This window comes from Scyliorhinus torazame, chromosome 26 (assembly GCF_047496885.1).
Source record: "Scyliorhinus torazame isolate Kashiwa2021f chromosome 26, sScyTor2.1, whole genome shotgun sequence".
In the NCBI taxonomy this organism is placed as follows: domain Eukaryota; kingdom Metazoa; phylum Chordata; class Chondrichthyes; order Carcharhiniformes; family Scyliorhinidae; genus Scyliorhinus; species Scyliorhinus torazame.
In genome coordinates this window covers 10,991,025-11,005,060 of record NC_092732.1, presented here as the reverse complement: position 1 = coordinate 11,005,060, position 14,036 = coordinate 10,991,025, and the positions used below count along the sequence as shown (strand labels likewise).

The following is a 14,036-nucleotide window of genomic DNA, read 5'->3' as shown; positions in this document are numbered from 1 at the left end:
AGCAAAGAATAGGCAAAAATAATGCCCAACCTCATTGCCTCCTGCTGCACCCTACACTTAGATTCTTTGCAAATAAGGATTATCTCATTGTGTTTCGTTAACCCAACTCCTACCCGTCTTTCATCCAACCTGAGCAATTGGTGAAAGTGTAAAATTGAGCTTGTGGCCCGGCCTCTCCCAGCTTGAGTTTGTGTTTCTGGGTAGCCTCGACATTTCTGCAAGTTCCCGCTAGCCTTAGAAACGGATTTTTCAAGGTTGTCTTGTCTTCATCAGAGCCGCCTCAACCTTACTGTCTGCCGCTGATTTATGGAGGTTCGCTCGTTATGATTCTCCATCTCGTGATCTTCACTATCCTCGCGGGCTGGCGCTGCAGAGTCTGGCATTCAGGTAGGACGCTCCGCCCGCGCTGCGAATCCGTAGGATACTACATCCCTATCTGTGTGCGGGGTCCTACACCCCTATCTGTGTGCGTGGTTCTACACCCCTATCTGTGTGCGGGGTTCTACACCCCTATCTGTGTACGGGGTTCTACACCCCTATCTGTGTGCGGGGTTCTACACCCCTATCTGTGTGCGGGGTTCTACACCCCTATCTGTGTGCTGGGTTCTACACCCCTATCTGTGTGCGGGGTTCTACACCCCTATCTGTGTGCGGGGTTCTACATCCCAATCTGTGTGCGGGGTTCTACACCCCTATCTGTGTGCGGGGTTCTACACCCCTATCTGTGTGCAGGGTTCTACACCCCTATCTGTGTGCGGGGTTCTACACCCCTATCTGTGTGCGGGGTTCTACACCCCTATCTGTGTGCGGGGTTCTACACCCCTATCTGTGTGCGGGGTTCTACACCTCCATCTGTGTGCGGGGTTCTACACCCCTATCTCTGTGCGGGGTTCTACACCCCTATCTGTGTGCGGGGTTCTACACCCCTATCTGTGTGCGGGGTTCTACACCCCTATTTGTGTGCGGGGTTCTACACCCCTATCTGTGTGCGGGGTTCTACACCCCTATCTGTGTGCGGGGTTCTACACCCCTATCTGTGTGCGGGGTTCTACACCCCTATCTGTGTGCGGGGTTCTACACCCCTATCTGTGTGCGGGGTTCTACACCCCTATCTGTGTGCGGGGTCCTACACCCCTATCTGTGTGCGGGGTTCTACACCCCTATCTGTGTTCGGGGTCCTACACCCCTATCTGTGTGCGGGGTTCTACACCCCTATCTGTATCCGTGGTTCTACACCCCTATCTGTGTGCGGGGTTCTACACCCCTATCTGTGTGCGGGGTTCTACACCCCTATCTGTGTGCGGGGTTCTACACCCCTATCTGTGTGCGGGGTTCTACACCCCTATCTGTGTGCGGGGTTCTACACCCCAATCTGTGTGCGGGGTTCTACACCACTATCTGTGTGCGGGGTTCTACACCCCTATCTGTGTGCGGGGTTCTACATCCCTATCTGTGTACGGGGTTCTACACCCCTATCTGTGTGCGGGGTTCTACACCCCTATCTGTGTGCGGGGTTCTACACCCCTATCTGTGTGCGGGGTTCTACATCCCAATCTGTGTGCGGGGTTCTACACCCCTATCTGTGTGCGGGGTTCTACACCCCTATCTGTGTGCAGGGTTCTACACCCCTATCTGTGTGCGGGGTTCTACACCCCTATCTGTGTGCGGGGTTCTACACCCCTATCTGTGTGCGGGGTTCTACACCCCTATCTGTGTGCGGGGTTCTACACCTCCATCTGTGTGCGGGGTTCTACACCCCTATCTCTGTGCGGGGTTCTACACCCCTATCTGTGTGCGGGGTTCTACACCCCTATCTGTGTGCGGGGTTCTACACCCCTATTTGTGTGCGGGGTTCTACACCCCTATCTGTGTGCGGGGTTCTACACCCCTATCTGTGTGCGGGGTTCTACACCCCTATCTGTGTGCGGGGTTCTACACCCCTATCTGTGTGCGGGGTTCTACACCCCTATCTGTGTGCGGGGTTCTACACCCCTATCTGTGTGCGGGGTCCTACACCCCTATCTGTGTGCGGGGTTCTACACCCCTATCTGTGTTCGGGGTCCTACACCCCTATCTGTGTGCGGGGTTCTACACCCCTATCTGTATCCGTGGTTCTACACCCCTATCTGTGTGCGGGGTTCTACACCCCTATCTGTGTGCGGGGTTCTACACCCCTATCTGTGTGCGGGGTTCTACACCCCTATCTGTGTGCGGGGTTCCACTCCCCTATCTGTGTGCGGGGTTCTACACCCCTATATGTGTGCGGGGTTCTACACCCCAATCTGTGTGCGGGGTTCTACACCACTATCTGTGTGCGGGGTTCTACACCCCTATCTGTGTGCGGGGTTCTACATCCCTGTCTGTGTACGGGGTTCTACACCCCTATCTGTGTGCGGGGTTCTACACCCCTATCTGTGTGCGGGGTTCTACATCCCTATCTGTGTGCGGGGTTCTACACCCCTATCTCTGTGCGAGGTTCTACACCCCTATCTGTGTGCGGGGTTCTACACCCCTATCTGTGTACGGGGTTCTACACCCCTATCTGTGAGCGGGGTTAGAATCATAGATTATCATAGAATTTACAGTGCAGAAGGAGGCCATTCGGCCCATCGAGTCTGCACCGGCTCTTGGAAAGAGCACCCTACCCAAGGTCAACACCTCCACCCTATCCCCATAACCCAGTAACCACACCCAACACTACGGGCAATTTTGGACATTAAGGGCAATTTATCATGGCCAATCCACCTAACCTGCACATCTTTGGACTGTGGGAGGAAACCGGAGCACCCGGAGGAAACCCACGCACACACGGGGAGGACACGCAGACTCCGCACAGACAGTGACCCAAGCCGGAATCGAACCTGGGACCCTGGAGCTGTGAAGCAATTGTGGTATCCACTTGTGCTACCGTGCTGGCTTTGTGCGTGGAAAATCATGTCTCACAAATTTGATTGAGTTTTTTGAGGGGGTGACCAAGAAGGTAGATGAGGGCAGTGCAGTAGACGTTGTCTAAATGGACTTTAGCAAAGCCTTTGACAAGGTACCGCATGGTACCATATCGTAGAAGTTTACAGCTTGGAAACAGGCCCTTCGGCCCAACCAGTCCATGCCGCCCAGTTTTTACCATTAAGCTAGTCCCAGTTGCCCGCACTTGGCCCATAACCCTTTATACCCATCTTACCCATGTAACTATCTAAATGCTTTTTAAAAGGCACAATTGTACCCGCCCCTAGTACTACCTCTGGCAGCACATTCCAGACACTCACTACCCTCTGAGTGAAGAAATTGCCCCTCTGAGCCCTTCTGAATCTCTCCCCTCTCACCATAAACCTGTGCCCTCTAGTTTTAGACTCCCCTGCCTTTGGGAAAAGATGTTGACTATCTACCTTATCTATGCCCCTCATTATTTTATAGACCTCTATAAGTTCACCCCTAAGCCTCCTACGCTCCAGGGAAAAAAGTTCCAGTCTATCCATCCTCTCCTTATAACGCAAACCATCAAGTCCCGGTAACATCCTAGTAAATCTCTTCTGCACTCTTTCTAGTTTAATAATATCCTTTCTATAATAGGGTGACCAGAACTGCACACAGTATTCCAAGTGTGTCCGTACCAATGTCTTGTACAACTTCAACAAGACGTCACAACTCCTGTATTCAATGTTCTGACCAATGAAACCAAGCATGCCGAATGCCTTCTTCACCACCCTGTCCACCTGCGACTCCACCTTCAAGGAGCTATGAACCTGTACTCCTAGATCTCTTTGTTCTATAACTCTCCCCAACGCCATACCATTAACTGAGTATGTCCTGGCCTGATTCGATCTGCCAAAATGCATCACCTCACATTTATCTAAATTAAACTCCATCTACCATTCGTCGGCCCACTGGCCTAATTGATCAAGATCCCGTTGCAATCCTAGATAACCTTCTTTACTATCCACTGTGCCACCAATCTTGGTGTCATCTGTAAACTTACTAACCATGCCTCCTAAATTCTCATCCAAATCATTAATATAAATCACAAATAACAGTGGACCCAGCACCGATCCCTGGGGCACACCACTGGTCACAGGCCTCCAGTTTGAAAAACAACCCTCTACAACCACCCTCTGTCTTCAGTCGTCCAGCCAATTTTGAATCCAATTGGCAACCTTACCCAGAATCACGTGAGCTTTAACCTTCTGCAACAACCTACCATGTGGTACCTTGTCAAAGGTTTTGGTAAAGTCCATTTAGACAACGTCTACTGCACTGCCCTCATCTACCTTCTTGGTCACTCCCTCAAAAAACTCAATCAAATTTGTGAGACATGATTTTCCACGCACAAAGCCATGCTGACTGCCCCGAATCAGTCCTTGCCTCCCTAAATGCTTGTAGATCCTGTCTCTCAGAATACCTTCTAGCAACTTACCTACTACCGACGTTAGACTCACCGGTCTGTAGTTCCCAGGCTTTTCCCTGCTGCCCTTCTTAAACAAGGGCACAACATTCGCTACTCTCCAATCTTCAGGCACCTCACCTGTGGCTGCCGATGATTCAAATATCTCTGTTAAGGGACCCACAATTTCCTCCCTAGCCTCCCACAACATCCTGGGATACATTTCATCAGGTCCCGGGGATTTATCTACCTTGATGCGCTTTAAGACTTCCAGCACCTCCTCCTCTGTAATATGCACACTTCTCAAGACATCACTATTTATTTCCCTTAGTTTCCTAACATCCATGCCTTTCTCCACCGTGAATACCAATGAGAAATATTCATGCAGGATCTCACCCAACTCTTGTGGCTCTGCACATAGATGTCCTTGTTGATCCTTAAGAGGCCCTACTCTGTCCCTAGTTACTCTTTTTCCCTTTATGTATCTGTAGAAGCTCTTTGGATTCTCCTTTGCATTATTTACCAAAGCAATTTCATGTCCCCTTTTTGCCCTCCTGATTTCCCTCTTAACTCTATTTCGACAATCTCTATACTCTTCAAGGGATCCACTTGATCCCAGTTGTTTATGTACGTCATATGCCTCCTTCTTCTTTTTGACCAGAGTCTCAATATCTCGAGTCATCCAGGGTTCCCTACTTCTACCAGCCTTGCCCTTCACTCTAAAGGGAATGTGCTTACCCTGCACCCTGGTTAACACATTTTTAAAAGCCTCTCATTTACCAGCCGTCCCTTTGCCTGCCAACAGTCTCCCACAATCTACCTCTGAAAGTTCCTGTCTGAACCATCAAAATTGGCCTTGCCCCAATTAAGAATTTTAACTCTTGGGCCAGACCTACCATTCTCCATAGCTATCTTAAAACTAATGGAGTTATGGTCACTTGACACAAAGTGATCCCTCACTAACACTTCTGCCACTTGCCCTTCCTTATTTCACAAGACGAGGTCAAGTTTTGCCCCCTCTCTAGTCGGTCCATCCACATACTGAATGAGAAATTCCTCCTGAATACACTCAACAAATTTCCCTCCATCAAAGCCCCTAATGCTATGGCTGTCCCAGTCAATGTTGGGAAAGTTAAAGTCCCCTACTATTACCACCTTATTTTTCTTGCAGCTATCTGTAATCTCCTTACATATTTGCTCCTCAATTTCCCGCTGACTATTTGGGGGCCTGTAGTACAGTCCTATCAAGGTGATCTCTCTCTTCTTATTTTTCAGTTCCACCCATATAGACTCACTGGGCGAACCCTCGGACATATCCCCTCTAAGAACTGCCGTGATGTTCTCCCTGATCAAAAACGCCACTCCCCCTCCTCTCTTACCTCCTGTTCTATCCTTTCTATAGTATCTGTACCCCGGAACATTGAGCTGCCAGTCCTGCCCCTCCCTTAGCCATGTTTCAGTCATAGCTATAATATCCCAGTCCCATGTGCCCATCCATCTGCCCATCCTACACCCCTATCTGTGTGCGGGGTTCTACACCCCTATCTGTGTGCGGGGTTCTACACCCCTATCTGTGTGCGAGATTCTACACCCCTATCTGTGTGCGGGGTTCTACACCCCTATCTGTGTGCGGGGTTCTACACCCCTATCTGTGTGCGGGGTTCTACACCCCTATCTGTGTGCGGGATTCTACACCCCTATCTGTGTGCGGGGTTCTACACCCCTATCTGTGTGCGGGGTTCTACACCCCTATCTGTGTGCGGGGTTCTACACCCCTATCTGTGTGCGGGATTCTACACCCCTATCTGTGTGCGGGGTTCTACACCCCTATCTGTGTGCGGGGATCTACACCTCTATCTGTGTGCGGGGTTCTACACCCCTATCTCTGTGCGGGGTTCTGCACACCTATCTCTGTGCAGAGTTCTACACACCTATCTGTGAGCGGGATTCTACATCCCTATCTGTGTGCGGGGTTCTACACACCTATCTGTGTGCGGGGTTATACACACCTATCTGTGTGCGGGGTTCTACACCTCTATCTGTGTGCGGGGTTCTACACCGCTATCTGTGTGCGGGGTTCCACATCGCTATCTGTGTGTGGGGTTCTACATCGCTATCTGTGTGCGGGGTTCCACATCGCTATCTGTGTGTGGGGTTCTACATCGCTATCTGTGTGTGGGGTTCCACATCGCTATCTGTGTGCGGGGTTCCACATCGCTATCTGTGTGCGGGGTTCTACACCGCTATCTGTGTGTGGGGTTCTCACCGCTATCTGTGTGCGGAGTTCTAAACCCCTATCTCTGTGCGGGGTTCTACACCCCCATCTGTGTGCGGGGTTCTACACCCCTATCTGAGTGCGGGGTTCTACACCTCTATCTCTCTGTGGGGTTCTACACCCCTATCTCTGTGCGGGGTTCTACACCCCTATCTGTGTGCGGGGTTCTACACCGCTATCTGTGCGCGGGGTTCCACATTGCTATCTGTGTGCGGGGTTCTACACCCCTATCTGTGTGAGGGGTTCCACATCGCTATCTGTGTGCAGGGTTCCACATCGCTATCTGTGTGTGGGGTTCTCACCGCTATCTGTGTGCGGGGTTCCACATCGCTATCTGTGTGCAGGGTTCCACATCGCTATCTGTGTGTGGGGTTCTCACCGCTATCTGTGTGCGGGGTTCCACATCGCTATCTGTGTGCGGGGTTCCACATCGCTATCTGTGTGCAGGGTTCCACATCGCTATCTGTGTGTGGGTTTCTCACCCCTATCTGTGTGCGGGGTTCTTCACCACTATCTGTGTGCGGGGTGCACCCCTATCTGCACAAGAGGTGGCAGGAAAATTTTGAGGACATGGAGAATAGGTCGATGAGGAAGAATCTTCGGATTCTGGGTCTCCCTGAAGGTGTGGAGAGGCCCGATGCCGGGCCATATATGCTCAATTTGCTGATGGGTGCGGGAGCTTTCCCGAGGACCCTGGAGCTGGATGGGGCTCATCAGGTCCTGGCAAGGAGACCCAAAGCCAGCGAGCCAACGATCCGCCAAGGGCTGTCGTGGTGAGGTTCCACCGCTTTATGGCCAGAGAGTGAGTCCTGAGCTGGGCCAACAAAGAGCGGAGCAGCAGGTGGGAGCACACGGAGATCCGAATTTATCAGGACTGCAGTGCAGAGGTGGCTAAGAAGAGGGCAGGTTTTAACTGGGCTAAGGCAGTTCTCCATCGGAAGAGGGTGAAGTTCGGGATATTGCAGCCAGCGCGATTGTGGGTCACATTCCAAGATCAGCGAGATTTGAAACGCCTGATGAGGCATGGAACTTTATCCAGACTGAAAGGTTGGACTCAAACTGAGGGTTTGTCGTGGGGGGATGTTTACTGTGTTTAATGCGTTTGGGGAATGTTCTTTTTGCTTGGGTGCTGGGTGGGGATGGGTGAATGGATTTGATGTGGGGGCTGTGTCAGAGTGTAGGCGTCGCTGTTGGAGGGGCAGGGCCCCACGGAGAAAGAGGCCCAAGGATGGGGAGTTGGGATAAGGTCGCAAAAAGCAGCTGCGCCAGAGGGGACGGCGCCGGCTCAGGAAAGCGGCTGCTTTTTCCCGCGTTAGGGAAGGATGGGGGTGGGGCGAGGGGTGGGCGGTGCTGGAGATGAGCGCACACTGATTGCCAAGGGGTGGAGGGATTTTCACACTGGGGGGTCGATGGAATGGCGGGAGAGGCCGGGGTCAGCAGGAGTCAGCTGAATTATGGGAGTGTCCTGGGGGAGCAAAATGGCTAGATGAGGATCTCGGGGGAGTGGGGGGGGGAACAGGGTTGTTGCTGCATTGGCCAAAGGGCAGCTGGAAGTGGGAGAGGTAGTCGGGGCGGGAACCCGCCGCCTGGGGGACTGGAGGGTGCGGGAGGCGCGGGCACATGGCTGGCCTAGAAAAGGAGATGGCTAGTCGGCAGGGGGGGGGGGGGGGTCAAGTAGGCCCCCCGATCCGGCTGATAACTTGGAATGTGAGGGGCCTGAACGGGCCGGTCATAAGGGCGCAGGTGTTCGCGCACTTAAAGGGACTGAAGGCAGACGTGGTTATGCTCCAGGAGACACATCTGAAGGTGGGAGATCAGGTTAGACTGTGAAAGCGATGGGTAGGGCAGGTCTTTCATTCAGGGCTGGATGCGAAGAACAGAGGGGTTGCAATACTGGTGGGGAAGCTGGTGTCGTTCGAGGCGCTGAATATTGTAGTGGATAATGGAGGTCGATATGTGATGGTGAGTGGTAGGTTGCAGGGCGTGCGGGTGGTACTGGTGAACGTATATGCCCCGAATTGGGATGATGCCGGATTTATGAAACGCATGCTGGGTCAGATTCCGGATCTGGAGGTAGGAAGCTTGATAATGGGGGAGGGGGAGGGGACTTCAACATCATGCTGGACCCAGCACTGGAACGTTCTAGGTCCAGGACGGGTAAGAGGCCGGCTGCGGCCAAGGTGCTCAGGGGGTTTATGGAGCAGATGGGGTGAGTGGATCCATGGAGGTTTGCCAGGCCGCTGGCCAGGGAATTTTCCTTCTTGTCCCACGTCCATAGAGCCTACTTCTGGAAAGATTTTTTCATTTTGAGTAGGGCGCAATCCCGAAAGTGGAGGGAACGAATATTCGGCCATAGCCATCTTAGACCACGCCCTTCATTGGGTGGAGCTGGAGTTGGGAGAGGAGAGGGACCAGCACCCATTGTGGTGCCTCGATGTTGGACTGTTGGCGGATGAGGGAAGGGGGGGGGGGGTTTGGTCAGGTGCGGGGGTGTATTGAAAGATACTTGGAGGCCAACGACAACCGGGAGGTGCAGGTGGGGGTAGTCTGGGAGGCGTTGAAGGCGGTGGTCAGGGGAGAGCTAATCTCCATTAGGGCCCACAGGGAGAAGAAAGAGGGAAGGGAGAGGAAGAGGATGGTGGGGGAGATTTTAAGGGTGGACAGGAGGTATGCAGAGGCCCCCGAGGAGGGGCTACTTAGGGAGCGACGGAAACTCCAGACGGAATTCGACCTGTTGACCACGGGGAAAGCAGAGGCACAGTGGAGGAAAGCGCAGGGGGTGGCGTTTGAGTATGGGGAGAAGGCGAGTCGGTTGCTGGCACATCAGCTTCATAGGAGGGAGGCAGCGAGGGAGATTGGTGGAGTTAAGGATAGAGGGGGGAATACGGTGCAGAGTACGGTGAGAATAAACAAGGTATTTAGGGACTTCTATGGGGATCTGTACAGGTCTGAGCCCCCAGCGGGGGAGGAGGGGATGCGACGATTCCTGGATCAGCGGAGGTTCCCGAGGGTGGAGGAGGAGGAGGTGGCTGGTTTGGGGGCGCCGATTGGGCTGGAGGAGCTGGTTAAAGGATTCGGGAGCATGCAGACGGAGAAGGCTGCGGGGCCGGTTGGGTGCCCGGTTGAATTTTACAGGAAATACGTGGACCTGCTGGGCCCGTTGCTAGCAAGGACTTTTAATAAGGCGAGGGAAAAGGGGGGGAGCTTGCCCCCGACAATATCCAGGGCACTGATTTCTTCGATCTTGAATCGGGCAAGGATCCATGGCAATGTGTGTCGTATAGACCGATCTCGCTCCTCAATGTTGACTAAGTTGCTGGTGAAGGTGCTAGCTACGAGAATTGAGGACTGTATCCCGGGGGTGATTCATGAGGACCAGACGGGATTTGTGAAGGGTAGGCAGCTAAATACAAATGTGCGGAGGCTCCTCAATGTGATTATGATGCCCTCGGTGGAAGGGGAAGCGGAGGTAGTGGCAGCTATGGATGCGGTGAAGGCCTTTGATCGGGTGGAGTGGGAATATCTTTGGGAAGTGCTGCGGAGGTTTGGGTTCGGGGAGGGGTTCATCAGTTGGGTCAGGCTGCTATATAGAGCCCCGGTGGCGAGTGTGGCTACGAATCGGCGGAGGTCGGAGTACCTTCGGCTGTACCGGGGGACAAGGCAGGGGTGCCCCTTATCCCCCTTGTTGTTTGCACTGGCAATTGAGCCGTTGGCCATGGCACTGAGGGAGTCCAGGGAATGGAGGGGATTGGTCCGGGGGGGGGTGGGGGAGAGGAACACCGGGTGTCGTTGTATGCCGATGACCTGTTGTTGTATGTTGCGGATCCAGTGGAGGGGATGGCGGAGGTCATGCGGGTCCTTAGGGAGTTTGGGGACTTTTCGGGGTACAAACTCAACGTAGGGAAGAGTGAGCTCTTTGTGGTGCATTCAGGGGACTAGGGAAGGGGGATAGACGAGCTATGCTGAAGAGGACGGAAAGGAGTTTTCGGTACCTCGGGATCCAAGTAGCTAGGAGTTGGGGGGCCCTTTCAAAAGCTTAATTTGAGGCGGTTGGTGGAGCAGATGTAGGAGGATTTTAAAAGATGGGATATGCTGCCACTCTCACTAGCGGGTAGCGTGCAGTCGGTCAAAATGACGGTCCTCCCGAGGTTTCTCTTTGTGTTCCAGTGCCTTCCCATTTTGATCCCCAAGGCCTTTTTCAAACGGGTAAGCATGGGATTTGTGTGGGCGAATAAGACCCCGAGGGTGAAGAGAATGTTTCTGGAGCGTAGCAGGGACAGTGTGGGGCTGGCCCTGCCGAATTTGTGTGGCTATTATTGGGCAGCCAATGTGGCGATGATCCGTAAGTGGGTGATGGACGGAGAGGGGCCGACGTGGAAGAGGCTAGAGATGACGTCCTGTGTTGGCACGAACCTGAGGGCTCTGGTGACGGCACTGCTGCCGCTCTCGCCGACAAGGTACACCACGAGTCCGGTGGTGGCGGTGATGCTGAAGATCTGGGGGCAGTGGAGGCGACACAGGGGCGAGGTAGGAGTCTCGGTTTGGTCACCGATTCGGGAGAATCATCGGTTCCTCCCGGGAAGGATGGATGGGGGGTTTCGGAGCTGGCATCGGGCACGGATTAGAAGAATGGGGGACGTGTTCATCGATGGGACGTTTGCGAGCCTAGGGGCGCTGGAGGAGAAGTTTGGGCTACCCCTGGGAAATGCTTTCAGGTACATGCAAGTGAGGGCATTTGTGAGGCGGCAGGCGAGGGAATTCCCGCTGCTTCCCGTAGGATTCAGGACAGGGTGATTTCAGGTATATGGGTTGGAGAAGGCAAGGTTTCGGCGATTTACCAGGAGCTGAAGGAAGAGGAGCAGGCCTCGGTAGAGGAGCTAAAGGGCAAGTGGGAGGAAGAGCTTGGGGAGGAGAGAGATGAGGGTCTGTGGGCTGATGCCCTCATTCTTTCCCCTCTTGCGCCAGGCTCAACCTAATAAAATTCAAAGTTACTCACAGAGCGCATATGACAGGGTCTAGGTTGAGTTCTTTGTGGTGGAGGACAGATGTGGGGGGGTGCTCGGGGCGCCAAGCAAACCACGTCCATATGTTCTGGTCATGCCCGGCGCTGGATGGGTTTTGGAGGGGCTTTGCGAGGACTATGTCGAAGGTGGTGAATGCCCGGGTCAAGCCGAGCTAGGGATTGGCATTATTTGGGGTATCGGACGAGCCGGGAGTGGAGGAGGCAAAAGAGGCCGGTATTCTGGCCTTTGTATCCCTGGTAGCCCAGCGGAGGATTTTGCTACTATGGAAAGATGCAAAGCCCCCTAGTGTGGAAGCTTGGATCAATGACATGGCAGGTTTCATCAAGCTGGAGAGGATAAAGTTTGCCTTGCGAGGGTCTGTGCAAGGGTTCCTCAGGCAGTGGCAACCGTTCCAAGACTATCTCGCGGAGCGTTAGGAGGAGATCAGCAGCAGGAGCAGCCAAAGGGCGAGGGCGGGGGGGGGGGGGGGGGGGTGGGGGGGGGGGTGGTGACGGGGGAGGGAGGGGGGTGGTTCTTTTGGGGTGGCGTTTGTGTGAAGGTGTTTTTTTTCCCTATTTGCGTTTTTAAATGTTATATGGGGGGTTATTGTATATGGGGGAAATCTAATGTATAATTTCAGATTGTTGTGTTCTTGTTTCTTTCTTCTTGTTGGGGGGGGGGCGGGGTTGTTGAAATTTTGTTGATTTTTTAAAAAAAGGATTCTATTTGTTGGAGATTAGAAATATGAGCGGAATCTCATAGAAACCTAGAAAATTCGAACATGACTAGACAGCGTAGATGTAGGTAGGATGTTCCCGATGGTGGGGGGTGTCCAGGACCAGGGGTCACAATCTGAGGAGATGGAGTAAACCATTTAGGATAGAGATGAGGAGAGAGTGGTCTGCCTGTCGAATTCGCTACCACAAGAAACAGTTGAGGACAAAACATTTTTTGTTTTCAAGGAGCAGTTAGATATAGACCTGGGGTGAAGGAGATCAAAAGATAGGGAGGGAAATGCATCAGGTTATTGACTTGGATTACCAGCCATGCTTATATTGAAGGGAAGAGCACGCTCGGAGGGCCGAATGGCCTCCTCCTGCTCCAATTTTCTAAATGTTTAGTTTATGCTCTTTGATCTTTTGCATGGTAATTAACCTGTTTAGTGTGCAAGTTGTAATTGTTTTTCTTTCTTATATGTATCAGGCAATAGTAGCTCCAATCAGACGTTCTCAGGTTGGGAGAACCATGAACGAGACAAAGAGGTAACTGCAAGATTTTCCTTCTTACTACCTCTCGTTTCACTTCAGTGACTTTCGAAACAATCTTTAATATGGATAATTAAGGTTGCAAACATTATCAAACTTTTCATTGCACTATTTACCGTTTTTCTCCAACTGAAAGTCGCTAAAAATATGTCTGGAGAATTAATCAATACATAGATGGAATTCCAGAAAAACGATTCAAAGGAATGAAAACGGAGTTAAAATCGGGTTGGATTATGAGAATAGGCAACACAGATTTCACTCAAATTCCCGCAAGTATTGAAGAGAAAGACATGATCTAACTCAGCTGATAAGTTGTTTCATATCTTTGATCGGGTAAAGAGAGAGAACCTGTTCCATTGCAGGCGTCAATACCAGGAATAAAAACATAAAATTAGATGAAGATTTCAGAGTTGATGTCAACATGCTTAAAGGGAGTGGGAGATCCCAGCAAAGATTGTAATGCCTATCTTCAATTGGACACCATTGCGGATATTTGGGCCAGCTATGTTCCAATCCAATAGAGAATTAGGGTCAAGGGTTGGATGACCAAATTCTGCTTCTCTGTTTCAATGATGATCAATGGCTTCTGTTTTCTCTTGCAGACTCTTTACGCTCATTTGGCGTTTACTGCAGATCCGACCCTTTAATGCGGAAGAGAATTTGGGGGATAGGTATGACGTGTTGAAGAACATTTAAAACTTTTGTTTTCAACAATAATCATTGTTCAGTCATAATTCCATTAAAAGTTCCTCCACTTTGTGGGATGCACGTGTGTTTTGGGATCATTGACTTGGATGTACCTTTAATTCAGAAAGCCCAGGAACGCATGAAAACCTCAATGGAAGCCTGTAGGAATGGACGGTGATTTAATTTTGTCTAAATATTGTAACTCTCATTTGTCACTTGTCTAATATAGAATCTATTTCGCACCGACTTATGCATTTTTAATTCTTGTTATGACTATTATCATTATTATCAATATTAGTCGCATTATCTTTCCAATTACATAAACATCACTGATATGCCAACGTTGCGAATTTCTAATTGCCCCTCACAGAACGTGGCGGTAATTTGGCCTGTTGAAGCTCTTGTGGTGGAGGTAACAGTCAAAGTCC

At 51.7% G+C, this 14,036-nt stretch overlaps 1 long non-coding RNA gene across 1 annotated transcript; it reads left to right on the top strand.

Annotated features, from left to right (window-relative positions):
* The first annotated feature begins 280 nt into the window (after positions 1 to 280).
* Positions 281 to 13,685, top strand: LOC140403052 (uncharacterized). Its single transcript, XR_011938228.1, has 3 exons — positions 281 to 387; positions 12,860 to 12,918; positions 13,524 to 13,685. It is a non-coding gene; the product is annotated as an uncharacterized lncRNA (long non-coding RNA).
* The last annotated feature ends 351 nt before the right edge of the window (positions 13,686 to 14,036 follow it).